The sequence below is a fragment of the Phyllobates terribilis genome, unplaced genomic scaffold (assembly GCF_046119375.1).
Source record: "Phyllobates terribilis strain yellow unplaced genomic scaffold, ASM4611937v1 Scaffold_1__5_contigs__length_1240528914, whole genome shotgun sequence".
Lineage (NCBI taxonomy): Eukaryota > Metazoa > Chordata > Amphibia > Anura > Dendrobatidae > Phyllobates > Phyllobates terribilis.
The window spans coordinates 464544024-464557171 of record NW_027362761.1 but is presented as its reverse complement, the minus strand read 5'-3'; positions in this window follow the sequence as shown (position 1 = coordinate 464557171).

Sequence of the window (13148 nt, the reverse complement as noted above, 5' to 3'; positions counted from 1 at the left end):
ATAAGAAATTTGACAAAAATGTAAAAAAAATTAGTAATTTTCATACTTTGAATGATTATCCCTTTAATCCAGATAGTCATACCACACAAAAACATTAATAAATAACATTTCTCTCACGTCGGCTTTACATCAGCGTCATTTGTAAAATGTTTTTTTATTTTGTTAGCATTTTAGAAGGTTTAAAAATGTAGCAGTAATTTTTTATTTTTTCAAGGAAATTTACAAAACTTATTTTGATGGGGACCTATTCAGTTTTGAAGTGACTTTGGGTTCCTATATATTGGAAACCACCCAAAAGTGATACCATTTTAAAAACCGCACCCTTCAACATATTCAAAACTGGTTTCAGGTAGTTCATTAACCCTTCAGTTGTTTTTAAGGAATTAATGCAAAGTGACATGACAGGAATGAAACAATTTATTTTTACCACCTAAATGTTTCTAACTCCTGAACAGGCTGCTATAGCTGGAAGACTTTAAGGTTGTTATTTGGCCATGAACTGCCATGGCAAACATCAGGACCACACAATCAGGACCTCAGGGTGCCAATGGGGTTAAAGAGGAAGACATCACACTCTGTTAACTATTTAGATTCTGTAGTCACTATTGACAGCAGAATCTAAGGGGTTAAACGGCCATGGTCAGTGCCGACACTGATCATGACTGATGAAGCAAGTTGTCAGCTATAGTGTACAGCTGACAGCTACAGGATTGTCACCTGTCGGGGATGCTAATGTCTTATATCAAAGGTCAGTAAAAAGACTCATTGGTGGTCACTAAGGGGTTAACATGTGTATCAATCCTGTGTTTTTCATGATTCCATGACTTTTCCTTTTTGGTATAATTCCCATGTGCACACCAAGTAAATTATCTATACAAAGAGTATAATGCCATTCACATGATTATAGCACCATAGTCTTGCTTCTTTGACTTTGGCTTGATATCACTGTTTGCTACCATCGGTAGACCTGCATTGCATCCAGTTTTCAGGTCTCTAACTACCATGAGACTGAACGATAAAATGGCATCAATGAACCGATCAATGTTTGAAAACATAAGCCACAATGCCCCATGCTGATGTCTTCTATCCCAGGAATGGTCAAAATGGCATCTGCTAATTAGCAGATACTTAAAATTGCCCTGCTCATGATTTCATTCCAGAAGGACAATTCCTGTAAGTAATTAGGTTTACATATTAGATACTGATATGAACACATTAGCAGCACTTACAGTGAACTGTAACAATAATGATCATAATAATAATAAAAAAAAACATAACCGATTCTAACTTCTCAAGGCTCAAGAAACCCACGGGAAAAAAGTGTCCAAGGTAAAAATTTAAAGGGTTTCACTACTGATAAACTCTAACTTATCATCTCGCTCAGAGAAATATCACCATTATTATCAACATAACAACACCAGGATGCAAATTGCTTGTGCTACTTTGAGGAGCCTGCATGGCCTGCAGCATCTTCAGACTTGTCTCCCATTGATACTGCTGCAGCATATTTATCATGGATGTTGGAGGAATTACAAAGATGCTTTCTGATGTGAATCCTAAGACTGCAAGTCAGGGGCTTTATGATTGCGGTTGCAGAGGAATTGGGCATGCTGACCCCAGCACAGTGTTCAGTCCAAGGACACACATTCAGCTGTATTGCGGCGCAGAGTACCACCGTCTCCTTGCATGGCAATTGCTATGAAGGCTGCCGACAATTCAAAGGCTAGCGGATGATGTTGGCGTACCTGCCATGAGCCGCCCTGCCCTCCTGTGCCAACGATGGAGGAGGAGACTCTCATGTCATGAAAACAGGGTGAGGTAGAAGAGAAGAATCAATTTTTTTTTTAAATGTCTGTAAAAGAGCACCAGGATGGGAGACATTATTAAAGAATGGGGCCAGGATGGGGAACATTATTAAAGAAAGAGGCCAGGATGGGAAACATTATTAAAGAAAGGAGCCAGAATGGGGAACATTATGAAGAAAGGGGCCAGGATGAGGGACATTATCACCAGATGGGTTATATAATTACTGTATGGGGGCCAGAATGAGGAACATACAATATTAGTTTAAGGCAGCAAATGGGACAGATAATTATAACTGTATAGGGATAGCTGGGGAACATTGTATGGGATCAGAATAGCAGAAACTATTACTCCACAATGGGGAACATTAATAATATTCCTCATTGTGGCTCATATATTATTATTTTTTAAATTTATGGAGCCACAACATGGGCGTATAAAACTAGTGGAGGCAGACACTCAGACACAGTCTACCATGTCTGAGTGTCCGCCTCCAGTAAGCGTACATGCCTGAAAATGATGCACGGCCCCAACACTGGAAAGGGCCACTGAATAGGTACTGGAACGCAATGTGAAAACACCCTAACAGTATGGATATGGGCGTATTTATTATTTGGTAGCTGTCTATTATCTAGAAGCACTAGAAAATGATCTTATTTCCATGTTTTCTAGGAGACGTATATTTTATCTGTAGTCTTCTTTTTAATGGGGTGGAGAACAAATACGTACATCTGCCTAACATGGGGATGAGGCCCAGGTCCAAATTTGTCACCAGGGCTCATAGGACTCTAGTTACGCCACAGCTGCAAGTGGTGCACCCCGTACACTGTGTGACACCCCAGGGGTCTGGTTGCCACAGTAACAGCAATGTTATGTCTGAGAGCAGGTGGGAGGTCTCTTGGTCAGGGATCCTGTGCATGCCACACCTCCTGCCCAGTCTTGGGAGGGGAAGACCTTCCCCTATATAAACCCGGGGCTGAAGCAGGGTTAGTCAGTCAAGGAGAGTAGAGACAAGAAACAGTCACAGGAAGAAACAGCAGAAGCTCAGTGGGAGCAATATTACTACAAGTCAGGGGCTGGCAGCTGCAGAGCTCGCCCTGACTGAGAAGCTTTCTCACCGGACCCGGCGTCCGAGGCTGTGGGGACTAACTCTTACCCAGCAGCAGAAGCCGACCGGCAGGGGATTTCAGGTCCCCAGGCCCAGAAACCCGAAGGCACGGTCACACGCGTGGGACCAGCAGCGCCATCGTGGAGCGGAAGCCATAGAAGGCCCCGAGTCACCGGCCATACGGGTGAGCACCACACAGTACACTCAGGGACGTGGGCTACTTATATCCGCTTCTAGCAAGGTAGCCAGAGGAGTACAGTCAGTTTGGGAGGCCTACAACTCCGCCTGGCCAGGGGAGATCCCATCTGCTCAAGGACTGACCAGGCCCCGTTCGCTAGCAAGTACTCCGGGAGGGTCTATCGTTGTTACCAGTAAAGACCCTGAATTACACCGCACCGTCTCTGAGTGGTTCCTGCTACCCCCATCTTCCACGTCGGCTGCCCTGAGGCCATACCCCTCCCGTTGGGGGTTATACTATCACGCTGCACAATTCTACACCGGCCTCAGCGGTCTGCCCTGCAGCGGCAGCTCCATAGCTGCAGATCAACGGGTGGCGTAGTCGACACTCAAATAACATCTATCAAGACTGCCACACATCGAGTTTGACTCCCTGGGCACGGACCGGGTCCCCGCCACTCGGAGACTACAACCCTCATCTGATCCGGTTCCGGGTAAGCCCCGTGCGCGAGACGCTGCGCAACACAGCAGGCCCAGGGGCGCGTCACACTGTACATCTGAAATCTAGTTATTGCTGACTTTTTGGAGTAAATAATTACTTTGTTGCAGGTCATTACAAAATAAGGGACAATTTTTGATGTAGAGTAGGGGCTATTTCCTCTACGCACCCATATCTTGTTTTTAATTTTACAGAAAAAGCATCATCGTTATAAAGACATGGTATATATTTATCAATGATGATACATATTTTCTGATATTTACCACTGAAGAGAGTAAAGAAAACCACTGGTTGAGCTACGTATATGAGAAACCAAACCATACCCACCACAGGTTTTTAGTAACTAATGTGGTCAAGTAAATTCATGTCTTTATGAATCTTTCTAAACAAAGAGATAGATCTACTCACAAAAGAAAATATGCAATATGTTTCTACTTGTGCTATACCATTTATATCAGCATAGCCCACTTTAGGTCTTATAAATATGAAAACCTTTAATTCAAAGCAGGTCAGGAAGATATACATGAAACTAAAATTGGTGCATTATGTGTATGGTAGCAAATAGATGAGCAAATCTAGTATAATAAGCCATTTGAGTGGCACTGGAAAATAAAACATCACTATGACCCATTCATCATTATGTCGATATGACTCTGTGGAAAATAAAGTATAAACTGCAATCAGCACTATATTTCCATGAGTCTAGCTGAAATATCAGAGGTTACATATACTTATTTGTCTGCAGGGATGCTCTAAACTAATGTACACATTGCATCCTTTTAAGTTAGACCATTTGCTCTACATGTCTTCTACCAAGGGTCAGTTCTGAAATGTAAAGTAGCATTGTGTACGTACACAGCTTTTAAACAGAAAATCCAGAAGCCAAGAAAGGCCAGGATGACGGGTAGATGGAATAGGTGGTTGTTTAAAGGGGTTCTCTGGGAATATAAGAAACAGACAAAAAAATGTCATTATAAATAAATTCTGAAATACCTGTACCTGTAATCAGTAAATTACATTTGTTTTGTCTAGGGAAGTAATTTGAATTGTAATGGCCGCCACCTTGTTACATTAAAGGGAACCTGTCACCAGAAAAAACTCTATTAACCTGCAGATATGGGGTTAATCTGCAGGTTAATAGCGTTATAATGCCGCCCGTTGCCCGCACTTGGCCTAACGCTATTGGCTGTGGGCAGGCAGATGCAGTGTGCACGCTACCCCTTTAAGAGGCGGGAAGCGCGCACACATCAGGCGCACCGCTGAGTGACCTGCATGCCATATGTGAGTCCGCAGAAGGACAGAGAGATGCCAGCAAGCACCCATGGCAGTATGTCGGCATCCCTGCCAGGAGGAGGGAGAGGGATGCCGGCATTAGTGTTACACCCCCCTCATACTGTTTCCTCATACACTCCCGCTCGCTCCCCATACTGTGTTCACAGCCATCCCCCTCACTCCTTATCCTGTATCCTCAAATTTCTCCCCCACCCCTCGCTCACCATACTGTGTCTACACCCATCCCCCTCATACTGTTTCCTCATACATCTCCCCATTCCCCATACTGTGTCTGCACCCATCCCATCCCCCTCACTCCCCATACTTGTGTCCACACCCATCCCCCTCACTCCCTATACTGTGTCCACACCCATCCACCCTTGTTCTCCATGCTGTGTCCACACCCATGCCCCCTCGCTCCAGATACTGTGTGCACACACATCCCGTTTCACTTTTCATATTGTGTCTGCTCCCATCCCCCTCCCTTGCTACCAATACTGTGTCTGCTCCCATTCCCTCTCCCTTGCTACCAATACTGTGTCTGCATCCATTCCCCCACTCCCTTGCTCCTTACAGTGTCTGCACTCTTCCCCCTTGCTCTCCATACTGTTTCTGCACCTATCCCCCCACCTTTCTCCCAATACAGTTTCTGCATCTGCCCCCCCTCGCTCTCAGTACTGAGTCTGCACATATTCCCCTCTCTCGCTCCCAATACTATGTCTGCTTCAATCCCCCTCACTCCCAATACTGTGTCTGCACCCATCCCCCTCCCTCGCTCCCCATACTGCACCTGCACCCATCCCCCCTCACTCCCCATACTGTGTCTGCACCCATCCCTTGGCTCATTCGCCAAACTTTGTCCTCAAATCCATCCCTTACCACCAACTTTGCATGTGCCTCTTTGGCGCTGGTGAATGACCGCAGCAGCGTGATCAGCTGATTTGATCACACTTCTGTTGTCGTCCTGACCCATAAGTTCCGGCGGTCAGGGCTTTAATAGTACTCGCATCTGAAAGATGCGAGTACAATTGATTACTGAGAGCTGGCATGCTACACTTTCTCTGAACTGGTTATCATCTAGACAGCCCCGCTGCCCCCCCTAGATATGCCTCTCAGGCAGGAAGACAGGGTGGAGAGCAATGTGAGCAGCTTCTTCTTTTCTCAGAACTCCTGCTATCTCCAGTATTAGATCAAATTGTCCACTGGGGACAGTTCTTCCTACACATGAAGTTAGGGAATAAAGCTTCCTACTGCACATTCTCACAGGCACTTAGCTTAATAACATTGTGGGTCAGATTTCTATTAAAGAGAACCTGTCACCAGAAAAAACGCTATTAACCTGCAGATATGGGGTTAATCTGCAGTGTTATAATGCTGGCCAGCACCCGCAGATAGCCGAACGCTGCGGGAAGAAAATTAACTTTATTCTCCGCAGCAGCATTCTCAGCACATGACCGTATGTAAGCAAATCGTATATGAATGAGTGGTCACATAACGACTACTCAAACCGTATGAAGTGGGGCACAAAACTGAATTCTTGCCTTGAGTGTAGGAAAACCTAGATACACCTCTGTTCTGCTAAAATTCTGGAGATATCAGGAGTGCTGAGATAATATGCGGCTGCTCACACTGCTATCCACTCTGTCTATCTGATCAAATAATAGAGATACCAGGGGTACTGAGATAAGAAAAGGGCTGCTCACACTGCTGTCCACCCTGTCTTTCTGAATGCTGAGTAGCTGCTGTGACCTGGAGATAACCTATACCATAGTGTCAAGCTATCTACTGGTCACAGCAGTAGAGCTTCCTACTGCACATGCTCATATTCTAGGACAGGTGTTTGCCGGTGTGAGAAGACAGTGGCCATTTTAAGGTATAATAGTGATTACCTTTTTAGACAAAAAAGTGTTTTATATATGAAAGTTATTAATAGTTTACTGTATTTATAATGGCATTTTTTGTTTATTTAGTTTATTCAGTTTGAAGAGGACCTCTTTACACCTGCCACTGAATGAGTAATAGGAATTCAGGTATTTAATAAACCCCTAATTCTAAATGTTTTTGTATACCCAATAAGCTGCTGATTATGCCATAAGTGCCAAGATCCAATGTTGTTTACTATGTTTTAGGTGTCAGAGTGCAACCCTTTTATTCAAGAGAGAGTAGAAAACCCCTAAGATGAGGACTAGTTTGATACTTGTCAAAATAATTGGAAAGAGATGGGCAATCCAGATGGAAAAGGGTGCTCTTCTTGTGTATAAAACTATGCAAAACAAACTGAAACTAGACAAGCAAATACACATAAAATGTATGCACACTAACCAATAAGTATGAAAAAAACAGACTACAATTTACTGAACATAGCAAAACAAAAGAGAAAGTGGAGTAACCATAAACCACCAATAAAGTTAAAAAGGGAATTTATTGGAAAAATACACTTTAAAAAATAATTACCATTAGGTACATATGTGTCAAATAAGGAGGAAAAAGGATGGAGAGCTGCAAAATCCAACATATAAAGCAGCACTCAATGTGCATTACACCTGTACAGCCAGTCTCAGAAAACCATATATACAGTGGGTAAGGAAAGTATTCAGACCCCTTTAAATTTTTCACTCTTTGTTTCATTGCAGCCATTTGGTAAATTCTAAAAAGTTAATTTTTTTTCTCATTAACCCCTTTCCGATGATATCAGTAATAGTACGCAGCTGTGCCCTGGGAATTATGGACCAACTACGTACTATTGCGCATAATGCGATCGCGCCCGCACACAAGCGGTGAGGGGCGATCGCCGCCGGGTGTCAGCTGATTGCCACAGCTGACACCCGGTGCTATGTGCAGGGAGTGGTCCAGCACTGCTCTCTGCACATTAACCCCTGCAATGCTGCCATCTAAGTCGCAGTGCATGACCAAAGTAATGTCTGTCTCCCTTTGTGCAGCGCTGACAGACTGTATGGCATAGGGAGCTGCTGCTCGCTATGCTATACAGCCGATCAGGCTGCAAATGTGAAAGTCCCATAGTGGGACAATGTATAAAAGTAAAAAAGAGGGTAGGCAAGTGAAAAATATAAAATAAATAAATAATTGTAAAAATATAGAAAATAAAATGAAAAAAATAATCCTTCAAAAATAAAAATATATTGTACCCATAATATTTATTTATTATGAAAAAAAAATAAACCAATAAAAGTACATATATTTGGTATCACCGCGTCCGGAATGACCTGACCTATAAAACTGTCCCACTAGTTAACCCTTTTAGTGATTATAGTAAAAAAAATTAAAAAAACGAAGCAAAAAACAATGTTTTATCATTATACCACCAAGCAAAAAATGGAAAAACACACGATCAAAAAGACGAATGTAAATAAAAATGGTACCGCTGAAAATGTCATCTTGTTCCGCAAAAAACAAGCCGCCATACAGCTCCATCATCCGAAAAATAAAAGTTATAGCTCTCAGAATAAAGCGATACAAAAAAAATATTTTTTCTAGAAAATAGTTTTTATTGTGTAAAAGCGCCAAAACATAAAAAAAATATTAATGTGGTACCGTTGTAAACCTACTGACCCGAAGAATAGAGATGCCTTATCAATTTTACCACACGCAGAACGGCATAAAAAAAAAAAAAAAAAAAGTCCGGAATTGATGGCTTTTGTTTATTCTGCCTCCCAAAAATCGGAATAGAAAGCGATCAAAAAATGTCACATGCCCAAAAATGGTACCAATAAAAACGTCAACCTGTCTCGCAAAAAACAAGCCCTCTGCTGGCCAAAATATGGAAAAATTAAAAAATTATAGCTCTCAAAATATGGCGATGCAAAAACTAATCTTTGCAAAAAAAAAAAGTCTTTTAGTGTTTGACAGCTGTCAATCATAAAAACCCGATATGAATCTGGTATCGCTGTAATTGCACCGACCCGAAGAATAAAGTCATCTAATCACTTATACCATACGAGGAACGGAGTAAAAAAATAAACTCTAGGGCTAGGGTTGTATTAGGGTTGGGGTTAGGGTTGGGCTAGCGTTAGGGTTCGGCTAGGGTTTCGGTTGGGCTAGGGTTAGGGTTGGGGTTGTATTAGGGTTGGGGTTAGGGTTTGGTTTTTTTCAAAAGTAAAGAAAAAAAAAATGATGACGATATGGCGGCCCGTGTTGAGAGCAAGTGCTCGCTACTTGAGTTTGCATCGGGTGCTCGGGTACGCACTGAGTATCGCGGGTGTTCAAAAGACATGCTCGAGTTTCTGCCCCATATGCCTGCCATGCACGAGCGATCCTCGCATGTTTTTTTTTGGGTGTCTAACAACCGTGAAACAAGCGGGGTGGGGACTTGAACATGTCACTCGAGCACCCATGATACATGGTGCATACCCGAGTACCTGATGCAAACTCAAGTAGCTGGGTTCAAAATGTACACTATACCCCTTGATAAAATCCCTGAGGGGTCTAGTTTCCAAAATGGTATCACTTATGGGGGGTTTAGGCACATCAGGGGCTCTCTAAACAGCAACATGGCATCCGCTAATTATTCAAGCAAATTTTACATTCAAAAAGTCAAATAGCGCTCCTTCCCTTCCGAACCCTGCCATGCGCCCAAGCAGTGGTTTTCCCCCACATATGGGGTATCGGCTTACTCAGGAGAGATTGCACAACAAGTTGCATGGTGCAATTTCTCCTGTTACTCTTATGAAAATGCAAAACTGGAGGCTGAAAAAGATTTTTGTGGGAAAAATGTGAAATTTTATTTTCATGGCTCCATGTTATAAACTTCTGTGAAGCACCTGGGGGTTCAAGGTGCAAACCACACACCTATATGAGTTCACTGAGGGGTCTAGTTTCCAAAATTGTATCACTTGTGGGGGGTTTACACTGTTTAGGCACATCAGGGGCTCTCTAAATGCAACATGGCATCCGCTAATTATTCAAGCAAATTTTACATTCAAAAAGTCAAATGGCGCTCGTTCCTTTCTGAGCCCTGCCGTGTGTCCAAACAGTGTTTTTTCCCCACGTATGGGGTATTTTCATGCTCAGGGGAAATTGCACAACAAATTTTGGGGTCCATTTTTTCCTGTTACCCCTGCAAAAATAAAAAAATTGGGATCTAAAGTAACATTTTTGTGAAAAAAGTTAAATGTTCATTTTTTTCTTCCCCATTCCAAAAATTCCTGTGAAGCACCTGTAAGGGTTAATAAACTTATTGAATGTGGGTTTGAGCACCTTTAGGGGTGTAGTTTTTAGAATGGTGTCACTTTTTGGTATTTTCTGTCATAAAGGCCCCTCAAAGTCACTTCGAATGTGATGTGGTCCCTAAAAAAATGGTTTTGTAAATTTTGCTGTAAAAATTAGAAATCGGTGGTCAAATTTCAACCCTTATAGCTCCCTAATAAAAAAAATTTTGGTTCCAAAATTGTGCTTATGTAAAGTAGACATGTGAGAAATTTTATTTATTAACTATATTGTGTGATATATTTCTCTGATTTAAGGGCATAAAAATGAAAATTTTGAAAATTGCAAAATTTTGAAAATTTTAGCCAAATTTATGATTTTTTCACAAATAAACGCAAGTGATATCGAAGAAATTTTACCAGTATCATGAAGTACAATATGTCATGAAAAAACAATCTCAGAATCAGCAGGATCCATTGAAGAATTCCAGAGGTATTACTTCATAAAGTGACAGTGGTCAGATTTCTAAAAATTGGCCCAGTCATTAACGTGTAATAGTGGGGAAGGGCGTAGCCTTCCTTTGGCACCGAGATAGTTAAAGGAAGTGTTCCTGAAGTCAGACCTCTCAACTGTTGGTAGACCAAGCTAAGGGGTTAGCTTTAGTGGTCCAGTCAGTAGAGTAGAGGGGGAACTTAGTGCCCTGATCAAGCCTTGAGTGACATAGAGCTTGTTCCTGGCATAATTCCTTGTGGGCTGCAGTACCTGTAAACAGCCACAAGATGCCACTGTCCTGGGTGCAGATGTCAGGTTGAGTCTGCACCACAACACCCAGGAGGGGCTGAGGCAGTTGAGCAAGGGACTGCCAGAGAGACTCAGGCTGGTGCCAGTCAGGTGGTCCATCATTTTTCTGTGACCAGCTACGGCCCTACCCAGGTCGGCTGTGGCAGCGCTACGTCCTTGGACGAGGACCCCGGGCCTAGCAGATACCCCGTTCAGCTGTGGAAATGGAGGAAGCCACCTTCGTCTGCAGCATGGGCCGCCTTCATGAAGGAGCGACGGGAGGCCCGGAAGAAGTGAGTAGGCTAAAAAGGTCCGTTGACCTTATTGTTTGTCACACCTAAGGATCCACCGGCGGTAGTTCTGGTTCGGGACTGTTTCCCGATGGGGGCGGAATGCCCCATGAGAAGTTAAGTTAAAAGGAGAAAGAAAAATGGAGGACTGTTCCCCTACCTCCCAGGCCAGATCACTGTTGGTATTTCAGAAGAGTCTCTTGGGCCAGAGAATAGAGTCACAGAGATGCTTCACTTAAAGAGGGAACCAGGGCTGAAGGAGTTACCAGTGCCTGTGAGAGAGATGATAACCTGTCGGGCCTTATCCATTATATCTGCTTGTAAATATTGTATATATTCCTCTTCCCCAAGTAAAGTTCAAGTTCTGGTTAAGAACCTCGTGTCCTCTGAATTTATTGCTGCCCTGGTCTCAGAAGAGAAATGCCTGTAGACAGCCGCGATCGGTTTGAAGTAAGTGGAGAGCCCCACACACAGCCACACATCAGAGATAGGACACGTATTGTCTGTAGGGTGTCAGAGCGAGAGGGGGCTACAGCTCGCCCACGACTACCTCGCTGGGGCACCTTACAAACTACCCTAGGGGGTAAAGAGGTTAAAGTACACTCTGCACCCCATCTTGACTGAAAAAAAACAGAAATGTAAAAATTTTTGCACATTTATTAAAAAAGAAAAACTGAAATATCACATGGTCATAAGTATTCAGACCCTTTGCTCAGACACTCATATTTAAGTCACATGCTGTCCATTTCCTTGTGATCCTCCTTGAGATGGTTTTACTCCTTCATTGGAGTCCAGCTGTGTTTATTTAAACTGATAGGACTTGATTTGGAAAGGCACACACCTGTCTATATAAGACCTCACAGCTCACAGTGCATGTCAGACCAAGTGAGAATCATGAGCTCAAAGTAACTGCCCAAGGAGCTCAGAGACAGAATCGTGGCAAGTCACAGATCTGGCCAAAGTTACAAAATAATTTCTGCATTACTCAAGGTTCCTAAGAGCACAGTGGCCTCCATAATCCTTAAATGGAAGAAGTTTGGGATCACCAGAAGTCTTCCTAGACCTGGCCGTCCAGCCAAGCTTAGCAATTGTGGAAGAAGAGCCTTGGTGAGAGAGGTAAAGAAGAACCCCAAGATCACTGTGGCTGAGCTCCAGAGATGCAGTAGGGAGATGGGAGAAAGTTCCACAAAGTCAACTATCACTGCAGCCCTCCATCATTCGGGCCTTTATGGCAGAGTGGCCCAACGGAAGCCTCTCCTCAGTGCAAGACATATGAAAGCCCGCATAGAGTTTGCTCAAAAACACATGAAGGACTCCCAGACTATGAGAAATAAGATTCTCTGGTCTGATGAGATGAAGATAGAACTTTTTGGTGATAATTCTAAGTGGTATGTGTGGAGAAAATCAGGCACTGCTCATCACCTGTCCTACACAATCGCAACAGTGAAACATGGTGTTGTCACGGGTGTGTTGCCACGAAGATCGTCACGAGTACACAGCCTGACTTCTCGCAGCTGACTTGTTGGTGCTTTGTGTCTCTCGGCAGTGAGGGAGTTAATTCTCTGGGCTAGATGAGGTCCAGCCTCGCCCAGCTGCAATCAATACTTCTGTAGTGAGACTCCTTCATATACCTGCTGGTCTGTTTGGGAGGTGTCGGTGAAAGCATTTCATTCAGACTGACAGAGCGGATCGTGGTGTTTGGAGTTGCTGAGATAAGTGTATTTGGAAGTGTTTTTTCCCTTTCCTCGCTTTATCATTTATCTCCTTTCCCGTTGGTGTTCCCTCTGTTGTAGTTGAGTAGTTGTTTGTATGCAAGGTGGTTTTGGTTTTTCCCTTGTACTGTCTCGTTCGTCTAAGTATTGTGTTTGGGCATATTATGTCTTGTTCCCTTTGGTTGTGATCGGGGTCCTTCTCAGGACTAGATTACTGTGGTGCAGGGATCTTCAGGAGGTAGGGGTTACGCTGGCGGCCTGGACCTCTGTACCTTTAACAGTACCTCCAGGTTGAGGGATTAGTCAGGGCCCCAGCTTAGGGTCAGCTTAGGCCCCCTACCTCC